Below are 13,174 nucleotides of genomic sequence, written 5' to 3'. Positions count from 1 at the left end.
TCTTCTGGATAGCTTCCTACAGCTTCTCCATCAGCACTTGCTGCTTCACCTTGCACTTCTACATGATAGAGACAGCTTCTTTCCTTAAGCCTCATGAAACACCTCTGCCTAGCTTCAAACTTTTCTTCTGCAGCTTTCCAACCTCTCTTAGCCTTTATAGAACTGAAGAGAGTTAAGGCCTTCCTCTGGATTAGGCTTTGGCTTAAGGGAATGTTGTGATGGGTTTGATCTTCTATCCAGACCACTCAAACTTTCCCCGTATCAACAATAAAGCTGTTTTGCTTTTTTTTTTTTTTTTTTAATCGTTCGTGTGTTCACTGGAGTAACACTTCTAATTTCCTTCAAGAACTTTTCCTTTGCATTCACAACTTGGCTAACTGATGCAAGAGGCTTAGCTTTTGGCCTGTCTCAGCTTTTGACATGCCCCCTTCCTCATTAAGCTTAATTGTTTCTAGCTTTTAAAGTAAGAGATGTATGATTCCTCCTTTCATTTGAACACTTAGAGGCCACTGTAGGGTTATTAATTGGCCTAATTTCAATATCATTGTGTTGCAGGAAATAAGGAGGCCTGAGGAAAGGGAGAGAGACAGAGAAACGGCCACTCAATGGAGCAGTCAGAACATACACTACTTTTTACTGTAATAAAGCGAAACACAATAAAATGAGGTATGCCTGTATTTAAACAATACTTTGATATCTAATCTGAAAACATATTATATCCCTGAATTCATAGGGCATAGCACAGTGCCTGGAACACAAAAAGCACTTAATAAATGTTTGTTAGATAAATGAATAATTGTTCAAAGTTCGTTTCTTTTCTCCTTTATACTCTCCCCAACTTCCTCTAAGTAAAAATTAAAACTTTTTGTTTTAATGCTTAGGTGTTACTCCTTTCAAAAGTCAAAATTACAACAAATTTAGTTTAAAGATCTTAACTGGCTTTTCATGTGTGTGTGATTCATCCTGTAAAACCAAACTTCTTTGCTCCAGTGAGCTGAGTAAAGGAGTTTGGCTTTATAGAGAGAAATAAGCTGAGGAGCCTGGGCATGATGACTCACACCTGTAATTCCAGCACTTTGGGAGGCCAAGGAGGGTGGTCAGGAGTTTGAGACCAGCCAGGTCAACATGGCAAAATCCTGTCTCTACTAAAGACACAAAAATTAGCTGGGCATGTGCCTGTAATCCCAGCTACTTGGGAGGCTGAAGCAGGAGAATCGCTTGAACCTGAGAAGTGGAGGTTGTAGTGAGTTGAGATCATGCACTCTAGCCTGAGTGACAGAGTGATATTTTGTCTCCAAAAAAAAAAAAAAAAAAAGGAAAGAAAAGAAAAGAAATGGGCTGAGGAAAGCAGAAACAGAACGAAAAAAACAAAAAGCAGATTGGTCATTTCAAAGCTACTTTCCCTGTAAAGGTTAAAGCAGGAGGGACTTTATCAAGCCAGATAAAACTGGACTATTTGGGAATTTGCCTATTAACTCCTGCTATCTTGAAGTGTCACATAAACAACTTAGTTTCAGTTTGTTGGTATGGAACTTCAGGACAAATAACTCCATTTTGATTTGGTCTGTTGAGCCCAAAGAGATATAATTGTATTGAACAATTCCCCTCTTTTTGTCAGGGTCTCTCATAGGTGAGAGTGTGACCAAGACTTAGGGCATCAATACAATCCAACAGTCACCATCATTTTGGGGTGCGTTCTCCATACATCATTCATGAGTTACATTGTCTTTCTTATCATGTGTTTCTTTTTTTTTTTTTTTTTGAGACGGAGTCTCACTCTGTTGCCCAGGCTGGAGTGCAGTGGCCGGATCTCAGCTCACTGCAAGCTCCGCCTCCTGGGTTTATGTCATTCTCCTGCCTCAGCCTCCCAAGTAGCTGGGACTACAGGCGCCCGCCACCTCGCCCGGCTAGTTTTTTGTATTTTTTAGTAGAGATGGGGTTTCACTGGGTTAGCCAGGATGGTCTCGATCTCCTGACCTTGTGATCCGCCTGTCTTGGCCTCCCAAAGTGCTGGGATTACAGGCTTGAGCCACCGCACCCGGCTATCATGTGTTTCTTTAAGTTTTCTTCATTCCAGCCCAAAAGACCATTTAGCATTCAGCAGATGGCTGCATGTAGATATTTAAGACTTTTTGAGAGGATACTGTGTACCAGGAAGACTAATATTGTGACCATCAGGAGGATAATACCAAAAATTTGGAGTATGCTTCTTACCCAGGGTCTCCATGAACTAAAGCAACTAAAATCAAACATATCTAAGAATGAGCTAGATGATGAGTCTGTCTGTTTTAACCAAGTAGATGTTAATTTTTAATAACTGAGTGTCTACAATACTTGATATATTTACCTATGTGCAATGAGAAATATCAGCAACTACACAGACTCCTTCCTGTTCAGCTAGTAGGTAATCTAGCATCCCATGACTGGGATTAATTAAGGCAAGAAGTGAGAACAAGTGGATCTAGAAGTCTTTTTTACAAAAATATGGAATGCTTCAAGAATTTGCATGTCATCCTTGTACAGGGGCCATGCTAATCTTCTCTGTATCGTTCTAATTGTTTTAGTATATGTGCTATTGAAGCTGAGCACTAGAAGTCTTACTTTATAAAACAGATCATGAGACTGGGCACAGTGGCTCACACCTGTAATCCCAGCACTTTGGGAGGTTGAGGCGGGCGGATCACCTGAGGTCGTGAGTTCAAGACCAGCCTGGCCAACATAGTGAAACACTGTTTCTACTAAAAATACAAAAAATTAGCCAGGCGTGGTGGCAGGTGCCTGTAGTCCCAGTTACTTGGGAGGTTGAGGCAGGAGAATCACTTGAACCTGAGAGGCAAAGGTTGTAGTGAGCCGAGATGTTGGCTAGGCTGGTCTTGAACCCCTAACCTCAAGTGATCTGCCTACCTCAGCCTCCCAGAGTGTTGAGATTACAGGTGTAAGCCACCAGGCCCGGTCCAGCTTCTCATCTTGATTTGCAGTTTGATTGTCTCTGGTTATGGTATCATGCATTTTGGTGAAATCTCTTTTTGGCCCACACATCAGTAATAAGACTTATCCTTTAAAATTTACATTGAGTTGTCCAGCTTCTGCTTGTAGGGCTTCGGGAACAGAGTAGTTCTCATTTTTAGTTGGAGAGTTGTAGCCACATATTGGAGGAAACTAGAATAATTCAGAATCTAGTTTAGTCTACAAGTAGATGATAAAAACTTGAGAACAAGGAACAGGGATACACTGTAATAACAGATATACTATAGCTTTCCTTAGAAACATAGTTTTTCTCTCAATAGCAGTGGTCTCCAACCTTTTTGTGGAAGACAATTTTTCCATAGACCAGGGTGGGGGTGGAGGGGATAGTTTTGGAATGAAACTTTCACCTCAGATCATCAAGCATTAGATTTTCATGAGGAGCAAGAAACCTAGATCCCTCACATGTGAAGTTCACAACAGGGTTCCCACTTCTATGAGAATTTTTTGTTTTTGTTTTTGAGATGGAGCCTCACTCTGTCACCCAGGCTGGAGTGCAGTGACTTGATCTTGGCTCACTGCAACTTCTGCCTCGAGGGTTCAAGGGAATACTGCCTCAGTCTCCTAAGTATCTGGGATTATAGGTGTGCACCACCACACCTGGCTAATTTTTGTATTTTTAGTAGAGATGGGGCTTCACCATGTTGGCAAAGTTGGTCTTGAATCCCTGACCTCAATCTCCCCAGCTTGGCCTCCCAAAGTGCTGGGATTATAGGCATGAGCCACCACGCCTGGCCTCCTATGAGACTTTAATGCTGCTGATGGTCTGATGGAAGCGGAGCTCAGGCGGTAATACTCGCTTGTCTGCTGCTCACCTCCTGCTGTGTGGCCCGGTTCCTAACAGGGGAGCCAGGGATTGGGGACCTCTGCTCTACAGTCACCCCCATTTCTACCAAAGACAATCAGAGTAAAAGTACTTTGTTTGCAAAATAAGCTTAGTCTCATCAAACGTGGGCTGTTTATTTATATAAGTACAGCAAGAATAACAATTGACCACATAGGCTCTATTAAATGTTGCTTTGCTGGAACTTTTAATAGGAAATCAAATCCATTGGCTTGGATTATTAACAATCTCTTGAGGCCATGAAGCCAAACCAAAGCATACTTCAGACTTTGTCTACAGTACCTATAGATTCATTCTATGCACTTGTCAAATATGGTATCCCAGTGAAAAAATATAACTAATATTTCCAATTTTATCCTGAGAAAACAGAGCAGATTCTTACTGAAATTAACTAGGAAAATAACTATATTGCCATGAAAATAAAAATTTTCATGAATATTTCTAAATTCTGGAGGGATCAGGTAGGTACTGAAAGTAAATGTTTCAATTTTTGTTCACAAAAGCATACTTTGCCAAATTGCTGTAAGTTGCAGGTAGCTTAAAAGAGTTGTCTTAAATCTGAAAAACAAAATATTAAAAAAACTGCAATATGGCCGGGCGCAGTGGCTCACACCTGTAATCCCAGCACTTTGGGAGGCCAAAGCGGGTGGATCATGAGGTCAAGAGATTGAGACCATCCTGGCCAACATGGTGAAACCCCGTCTCTACTAAAAATACAAAAAATTAGCTGGGCATGGTGGCATGCACCTATAGTCCCAGCTACTCAAGAGGCTGAGGCAGGAGAATCACTTGAACCTGGGAGGCAGAGGTGGCAGTGAGCCGAGATTGTGCCACTCTACTCCATCCAGCCTGGCAGCAGAGCGAGACTCTGTCTCAAAAACAAGCAAACAAACAAACAAAAAACCTGCAATATTTCAAATAAAAAAGCTGTAAAAACCCATAATTCTTCTTCATCAGTTTATTTAATCCCATGTAATTAATTTTTGCTCTGCTTGATCTTGGTTAGCAGCTCACGAACCCATCAGTTTCTTCATTAGAGTTCTGGAAATTTCTACCTAGTTCAGTGGTATGATCTTAAAGTTATCAGAAACCTACATTTATTTGTCAGAGTCCTCTCTATCCTTCTGTTAAAAGAAAAAGCCGAATTAAATTTAAAGGAGTTTAGTTGAGCAATGAATGATTCGTGAATCAGACAGCCCCCAGAATCACAGCAGACTCAAAGAAACTCCAATGGTGTCTCGTGGTCAGAACAAATTTATAGACAAAAAAAGGGAAGTGACGTACAGAAATTGGAAGCGAGGCTCAGAAAAAGCTGAATTAGTTACAGCCTGGCATTTGCCTTATTTGAATATAGTCTGAACACCCAGCAGTGTATGAATGGTTGAAGTACGGCTGTACTGGCATTGGCTAAGACTCAGTTATTGTTATAGGCACTATTGTTATAACTTCTAAGTTAGGTTTTCAATTTTGTCTACTTATTAAGTTAGGTTGCAGTTCATTCACAAGGACTCAAATATGTAAGTACGGAGTCCTTCTCATTTTGCTTGCCTTAACACTTCCTATGAATCTTTGGAGTTTCCCTCCATCACCCAGGCTGGAGTGCAGTGGCATGATCTTGGCTCACTACAACCTCCATCTCCTGGACTCAAGCACTTTTCCTGCCTTAACTTCTCGAGTAGCTGGGATTATGGGCGCACACCACTATGTCTGGTTAATTTTTGTATTTTTAGTAGAGACAGGGTTTTACCATGTTGGCCAGGCTGGTCTTGAACTTGTGACCTCAGGTGATCCACCTGCCTTGGCCTCCCAAAGTGTTGGGATTACAGGCGTGAGCCACTGCACCGGGCCACACTTCCCATGAATCTTCTTGAAGACACAACACTTTAGGATTACAGTTGTTTGCAAAAAGCTCTCAGAAGGGCTGGGCAGGTGGCTCATGCCTGTAATCCCAGCACTTTGGGAGGCCAAGGTGGGCAGACTGCTTGAGCCTAAGAGTTCGAGACCAGCCTGGGCAACACGGTGAAACCTCATCTCTACAACAACAACAACAAAAAGTTAGCTGGGCGTAGTGGTGCACACCTGTAGTCCTAGCTACTCAGAGGATCCCTTGAGCCAGGGAGGTGGAGGTTGCAGTGAGCCAAGATCATGATACTGCACTCCAGCCTGGCAACAGAGTAAGACTCTGCCTCAAAAAAGAAAAAAAAAAAAAAAAAAGGTTTCAGAAGAGCATGAGAATAAGATAATTAACTGTGGACTTAAAATGGCTATGGTTAAAAGTCTGATACGAGGTCAGGCATGGTGGTTCAGGCCTATAACCCCAGCATTTTTGGAGGCCGAGGTGGGAGGATCACTTGAGGCCAGAGGTTCAAGACCAGCCTAGGCAATATGACAAGATTTTGTGTCTACAAAATTTTTTTAAAAAATTAGCCAGGTCTGGTGATGTGTGCTTGTAGTCCTAGCTACTTGGGAGGCTGAGGGAAGAGAATCGCTTAAGCTTAGGAATTTGAGGTTGCAGTGAGCTACGATTGTACCATTGCACTCCAACCTGGGTGACAGAAAAAGAACTTGGTTCTAAAAAAACTGAAAATTAAAAAAAATCTGGTGCTTGCCATTAGAATGATACAGAGATGATTAGCATGGTCCCCTCCACAACGATGACACGCAAATTTGTGAAGCATTCCATATTTAAAAAAAAAATCAGGCTGGGCACGGTGGCTCACGCCTATAATTCCAATACTTTGGGAGGCCAAGGCAGGTGGATCACTTGAGGTCAGGAGTTTGAGACCAGCCTGATCAACATGGCAAAATCCTGTCTCTACTAATAACACAAAACTTAGCTGGACGTGGTAGTGTGCACGTGTAATCCAAGCTGCTTACTCAGGAGGCTGGGGCAGGAGAATCACTTGAACTCAGGAGGCGGAGATTGCAGTGAGCCGAGATCGTGCCACTGCGCTTTAGCCTGGACAACAGAGGGAGACTCTCTTAAAAACAAATAAACAAACAAATAAACAAACTAGCTGAATGACAGAATGCCGTATTCTGGATAATAATTTAGTCAGATTGGTGGCTTTTCAATTTTGCTTCTGTTTCTTAACTGGATTACTGAGTTCAGGGTGGAGTCCATTAACAAATAGGTCAGACAAATCATTTTCTATGTCTGCACTCTAACATTGAGAACTCTGAAAAAAAAAAAAAGCAAAACTGCTTGACCTGAGTGTCTACGTTTTATAAAAAACACTTTTCCTGCTTTCTCTTTGTCTTTGGGGTGTGATAGTAACTAAGCAAAAAGGTTGGCAGTTTCCATTTTTCTTATCAATTAATTACTTAAGCTTTTCACTTGCCTTTTGTAATAAGTCTTTTAAAAGAAGCAAGAAAAAATTTTGAAATCTTTTTAGAAGGTTCTGCATATCCATAGGCATCCCTGGGTGGGTCTAATTCAGGAACTCTCTCTCTCTTTTTTTGGAGACAAGGTCTTGCTCTGTAGCCCAGTCTAGAATGCAGTGTTGTGCGATCAGAATTCACTGCAGCCTCAAACTCCTGGACTCAAGAGATCCTCCCGTCACAGCCTCCCAAGTAGCTAGTAACTACAGGGGTATGTCACCATGCCTAGCTAATTTTTCAAAGTTTTTATAGAAATGTGGTCTATGTTGCTCAGGTTGGTCTTGAACTCCTGGGCCCAAGTAATTATCCCTCTTTGGCCTCACAAAGTGCTGAGATTACAGGTTAGAGCCACTATGCCCAGCAGGAAACCTAATTTTTTTTTTTTTTTTGAGACGGAGTCTCACCCTGTTGCCCAGGCTGAAGTGCAGTGGCATGATCTCAGCCCACTGCAAGCTCTACCTCCCAGGTTCACGCCATTCTGCTGCCTCAGCCTCCCGAGTAGCTGGGACCACAGGCACCTGCCACCACACCCAGCTAATGTTTTTGTAGAGATTTTTTTAGTAGAGATGGGGTTTCACTGTGTTAGCCAGGATGTTCTCGATCTCCTGACCTTGTGATCCACCCGCCTCAGCCTCCCAAAGTGCTGGGATTACAGGCGTGAGCCACCACGCCCAGTCAGGAACCCTCATTTTTAATCCCAGCACTTTGGGAAGCCGAGACGGGCGGATCACGAGGTCAGGAGATCAAGACCATCCTGGCTAACCTGGTGAAACCCCGTCTCTAGTAAAAAATACAAAAAAATAGCCGGGCGAGGTGGCGAGCATCTGTAGTCCCAGCTACTCGGGAGGCTGAGGCAGGAGAATGGCGTGAACCCGGGAGGCGGAGCTTGCAGTGAGCCGAGATCCGGCCACTGTACTCCAGCCTGGGCGACAGAGCGAGACTCTGTCTCAACAAAAAAAAAAAAAAAAAAAAAAAAAAAAATGCACCTCCTTTTCTTTTTTTGAGACAGGGTCTCCTTCTGTAGCCCAGGCTGGAGTGCAGTGGCATAATCTCAGCTCACTGCAACATCCACCTCCTGAGTTCAAGCAATCCTCCCACCTCAGCCTCCCGACTAGCTGGGACTACAGGTGCCCACCACCACATCTGGCTAATTTTTGAAATTTTTGTAGAAACAGGGTTTCACTGTGTTGCCCAGACTGGTCTCAAACTCCTGAGCTCAAGCAATCCACCCGCCTCAGCCTCCCAAAGTGCTGGGATTACAGGCATGAGCCACCATACCTGGTCTAAACGCACTTCTTAAAGTTGAATATCAGCCTGGCGTGTTGGCTCATGCCTGTAATCTCAGCACTTTGGGAAGCCGAGACGGGCAGATCACTTGAGGTCAGGAGTTTGAGACCAGCTTGGCCAACATGGTGAAACCCCATCTCTACTAAAAATACAAAATTAGCCGAGTGTGGTGGAGAACGCCTATAATCTCAGCTACTCGGGAGGTTGAAGCATGATAATTGCTTGAACCCAGGAGGCGGAGGTTGCAGTGAGTCAAGATCGCGCCACTGCCCTCCAGCCTGGGTGACAGAGTGAGACTCTATCTCAAAAAGAAAAAAAAAAGTCAAGTATCATCTCATCTGGAATGGTCCACATAATGACCATTGTAATTTCAAGTAATCTTTAGTAAGATTTCACTGATTTCACCACCTTTATAAGTATTTTCAGCTACTGGGGCCTTATACTGATACAAGTAAAAGGCAGGTGTAGCTGGAAGGTGGAATATTCATTTCTTCAGAAATTAAGAATCTGGCCAGGTGCGATGGCTCACACTTGTAATCCTAGCACTTTGGGAGGCCAAGGTAGGTGGATCACCTGAGTCAGGAGTTCAAGACCAGCCTGGTCAACATAGTGAAACTTGGTCTCTACTAAAAATACAAAAATCAGCTGGGCATGGTGGTGCACACCTGTAGTCCCAGCTACTCGGGAGGCTGAAGCAGGAGAATCGCTTGAACCCGGGAGGTGGAGGTTGCAGTGAGTCCAGGCAACAGAGCAAGACTCCAATCTCAAAAAAAAAAAAAAAAAAAAAAAATTAAGGATCTCATTTTTACATTGACTCTTGGATCTCTCAAAGTCAAGACAAAAGCCTAAGTGGGGGCCAGGCATGATGGCTCACACCTGTAATCCCAGCACTTTGGGAGGCCAAGGCAGGTTGATTGCCTGAGCCCAGGGGTTCAAGAACACCCAGGGCAACATGGTGAAACCCCATCTCTACTAAAAATACAAAAAAAATTAGCCAGGCATGATGGCGCCACCTGTAGTCCCAGCTACTTAGGAGGCTGAGGCGAGAATCGCTTGAATCCCGGAGGCGGAGGTTGCAGCGAGCCGAGATTGCACCACTGCACTCCAGCTTAGGCTACAGAGTGAGACTCCATCTCAAGGTGGGGGGGAAAAAAAGCCTAAGAGGGAAACATCATGGGGTTGGGTGATACAATTCTTTCACAGTGTACCTCACTGCATAAACATTTTATTGAGGATGGCAAGTGCTACCTTGTTTCACGTCTAGTTTATTCTAACAGGGAGTCTCATTTTTTAGCGGGCAGCACTCTAATAGCTCTTAAGTACCTGAACTGTGCCCACTAGTTAAATGGTGGCTTTGGCTCTGAGATCCCCTTGACCAACTTACCTAGTGATTTTTTCTCCTACTTAAGCAAGCAAGAAAACATAACAAAAAGGATAGAATTAAAATTCCAGCAGATTCCAAAAGGCAGAATTCATGCCTCCTGCAGGAATAACCACTTAGAGCAACACTGTCTTAAAATGCAGCTCCTTGTTACCTGAGTCCATGAGTAAGGTAAACAACTAAACAATAAACAAAACCAACAAAACAAAACAAAACAAAACAAAACAAAAACCTGCAGCTCTTAAGCCAGACTTAATGGCACACACCTGTAATCCCAGGCACTCAGAGGCAAAGGCAGAAGGATCGCTTGAGCCCAGTAGTTTGAGGCAGTAGTGTCCTGTGATTGTGCTTGTGAATAACCACTGTACTCCGGCCTGGAAAACATTACCAGACCCCTGTCTCTTTTTTGTTTGTTTGTTTTTTATTTTTGTTCTCTGGTTGTTTCTTTTGTTTGTTGGTTTGAGACAGACAAATGATTCTCACGCCTCAGCCTCCCGAGTAGCTGGGATTATAGGGGCGCACCACCACACCGGGCTAATTTTTGTATTTTTAGTAGAGAAGGGGTTTTGCTATGTTGGCCAGCTGATCTCAAGCAATCCACCTGCCTCTCAAAGTACTGGGGTTACAGGCATGCACCACCGCGCCCAGCCAAGACAAAATTGTAGCTCTTGCCAATGACTGGTCAGCCGCTGCAAACCCCAAAAGGTCATGCACTGCCTTACAGCATAAACTAACCCCAAATTCAAAAGCCAAAAAGAAAAAGGGGAGTCCACCTGAGAGGAATTTAACCTATAACTCTTGAGGCTCCATGAGGAAGACCGAAGATTTCAAAAGGCATCTGTGGCTCTGTGGCACCTCTCTGATATTCATCTGGGAGTCTCAGAAGTCATCAGCAGTGTCCTTCAGGTCCCTTTGTCAGTTGCCAGAACTGTCAAAAGACAAAATTACAATGAATTTAGTTTACAAATCTTTTTTTTTTTTGAGACAGTCTCTCTCTCTGTCACCCAGGCTAGAGTACAGTGGCGCGATCTCGGCTCACTGCAACCTCTGCCTCCCGGGTTCAAGTAATTCTTTTGCCTCAGCCTCCCAAGTAGCTGGGATTACAGGCGTACACCACCATGCCCAGCTAATTTTTGTATTTTAGTAGAGATGGGGTTTCACCATATTGGCCAGGCTGGTTTTGAACTCCTGACCTCAAGTGATCTGCCCGCCTTGGCCTCCCAAAGTGCTGGGATTACAGGCATGAGCCACCACACGTGCCTTTTACAATTTTTTTTTTTTTTAAGACAGAATTTCGTTCTTGTCACCTAGGTTGGAATGCATTGGCACGATCTCAGCTCACGGCAACCTCTGCCTCCTGGGTTCAAGCAATTCTCCTGCCTCAGCCTCCTGAGTAGCTGGGACTACAGGGGCCCGCCACCGCGCCTGTCTAAGTTTTTGTATTTTTAGCAGAGACGGGGTTTCACCGTGGTGTGGATCTTCTGACCTTGTGATCCGCCCGCCTCGGCCTCCCAAAGTGCTGGGATTACAGGCGTGAGCCACCGCGCCCGGCCCATACAAATCTTAATTGACTTATTTTCTATTCTAGAATAGAAACATCTCACTCTATAAAGTAGAGTGAGTGTTTTGATGAGCTGAACAAAGGAGGCTGGGTTTGTAGATAGAAAAGGGCCAAGGAAAGTAAAAACAGAGAACACAAAGCAGATTGGTTGTTTCAGGTGTTTTCCCTATAAAGGTAAAAGCAGAGGGGACTTCCTTATCCTGCCAGCTACCACGAGTCTGTTCGAGGATTTGGCCTTTATCTGTCTCTCCTGATTACTTAGAAGGTCAAATAAACTTAGTTTCAACTTGGTCTTGTGCAAAGTGAGTAACTTCATTTTGATTTGGTCTTTTGGGCCTAGTAGAAGAGCTCAGTCCAAACCAATGACCTCTTATAGTTTAATTTTATTTATTTATTTACTTTTGAGACAGGGTGTCTGTCATGAGGTTGGCAGGTGTTACCTTGGAGTGCTGGAGTGCAGTGGTGTGATATAGGCTCACTGAAGCCTCAACCTTGTGGACTCCGGTTTTAGGGTTAGTCTGTGCTGCGAGAGAGTGTATGACTTTTTGGGACCACAGGCAGGTGCCACCACGCCCAGCTACTTTTTTGTGTTTTTTTAGTAGATACAGGATGTTGCCAGGTTGCCCAGGCTGCCTCTTATTATTTACCCTCCTGATTATAAAGTACAGAATTTCTATCTATTTAAGTTTCCAATCCACTCAGATTTTTATGTTATAGATGACGACTGCTGCTATTAAGAAAATGAGGGCAAGAGTAAATATAGGCAGAGTCTCTAATACATCAGCAACCTGTTATTTGTAGTGATGATCTGTTAAGAAGGGCTAACCCATTTTCCTTCTTAAAAGGGAGGCTTATGAAAAGAAAAATAGGCCAGGCGTGGTGGTTCATGCCTGTAATCTCAAGCACTTTGGGAGGCTGAGGCAGGAGGATTACTTGAACCCAGGAGGTCAACGCTACAGTGAGTCATATTCCCACCACTGCACCCCAGCTAGGGCAAAAAAGCAAAACCCTATCTCTAAATAAATAAATAACTCTAGGATTCCCAAATCTTGCAGATGAAGAAACCCCCTTCTCTTTTTTGGCTGGGGCGGGGAAGACTAGCCTGTTCTTTGTTTTCCTTGTGAAGTTACAGGGTTACTGACAAACAAAATTACTGTTCAGGGAAGAGACATCCAGTGGCTTCTATGTCCAAGCCCATTCCTAGGAACCACAGTTCCAGAGGGGCCTCAACCCCTGAGGCCTCAATTGGCCCCTTTCCAGGTATCCAAGAACAAATCACAAAGTAGTAGTCGGGAACAAAAACCAGCCTAACCTCAGCACCTGCTCTTACCCCAAAGGGAGGTGAGGGCTGGTGGCATGAGTGGGGCCCGGGCCTAGTCTCTAGCCAGAGGATGTGGGGACCTCTCTCTTGGGGGCCTGCCCTTCCCACACCCCCTCTCACAGCAAGGCTGTTCTTGGACATTTTTGGGACTCCTCTGAGGGATCATGGTTCCTCCTCTGGGCTTTTCTTTTGTCATTTTAACACTAAGGCATCCCAGCCTCCCTTCCTGGAAGATGGAGTATTTGCACTGTTGCCTTTTCTTTTGTCCCTGTTTTTGTACAAAAATGACAATACTCTCTGTTGGACTGTATTTTAACCCAAAAAAGAAAACTGAGTCCCCTTCTCTTTAATACTGCAGGTTCATAGAGCCAAGTC

General features: G+C 43.9%; 2 non-coding genes across 2 annotated transcripts; one reads left to right on the top strand and one right to left on the bottom strand.

The window, feature by feature from the left end:
• Window positions 1–2,478: 2,478 nt before the first annotated feature.
• On the bottom strand, window positions 2,479–2,589 carry LOC119622516 (U6 spliceosomal RNA). The gene has a single exon (XR_005239132.1). It is a non-coding gene; the product is annotated as a U6 spliceosomal RNA (small nuclear RNA).
• Window positions 2,590–6,452: 3,863 nt separating this feature from the next.
• LOC119622519 (U6 spliceosomal RNA) lies at window positions 6,453–6,557 on the top strand. The gene has a single exon (XR_005239135.1). It is a non-coding gene; the product is annotated as a U6 spliceosomal RNA (small nuclear RNA).
• Window positions 6,558–13,174: the final 6,617 nt, after the last annotated feature.

The sequence above is a fragment of the Chlorocebus sabaeus genome, chromosome 7, assembly GCF_047675955.1.
Source record: "Chlorocebus sabaeus isolate Y175 chromosome 7, mChlSab1.0.hap1, whole genome shotgun sequence".
In the NCBI taxonomy this organism is placed as follows: domain Eukaryota; kingdom Metazoa; phylum Chordata; class Mammalia; order Primates; family Cercopithecidae; genus Chlorocebus; species Chlorocebus sabaeus.
The sequence above is the reverse complement of the archived record's forward strand: the minus strand, read 5'-3'. Positions and strand labels throughout refer to the sequence as shown.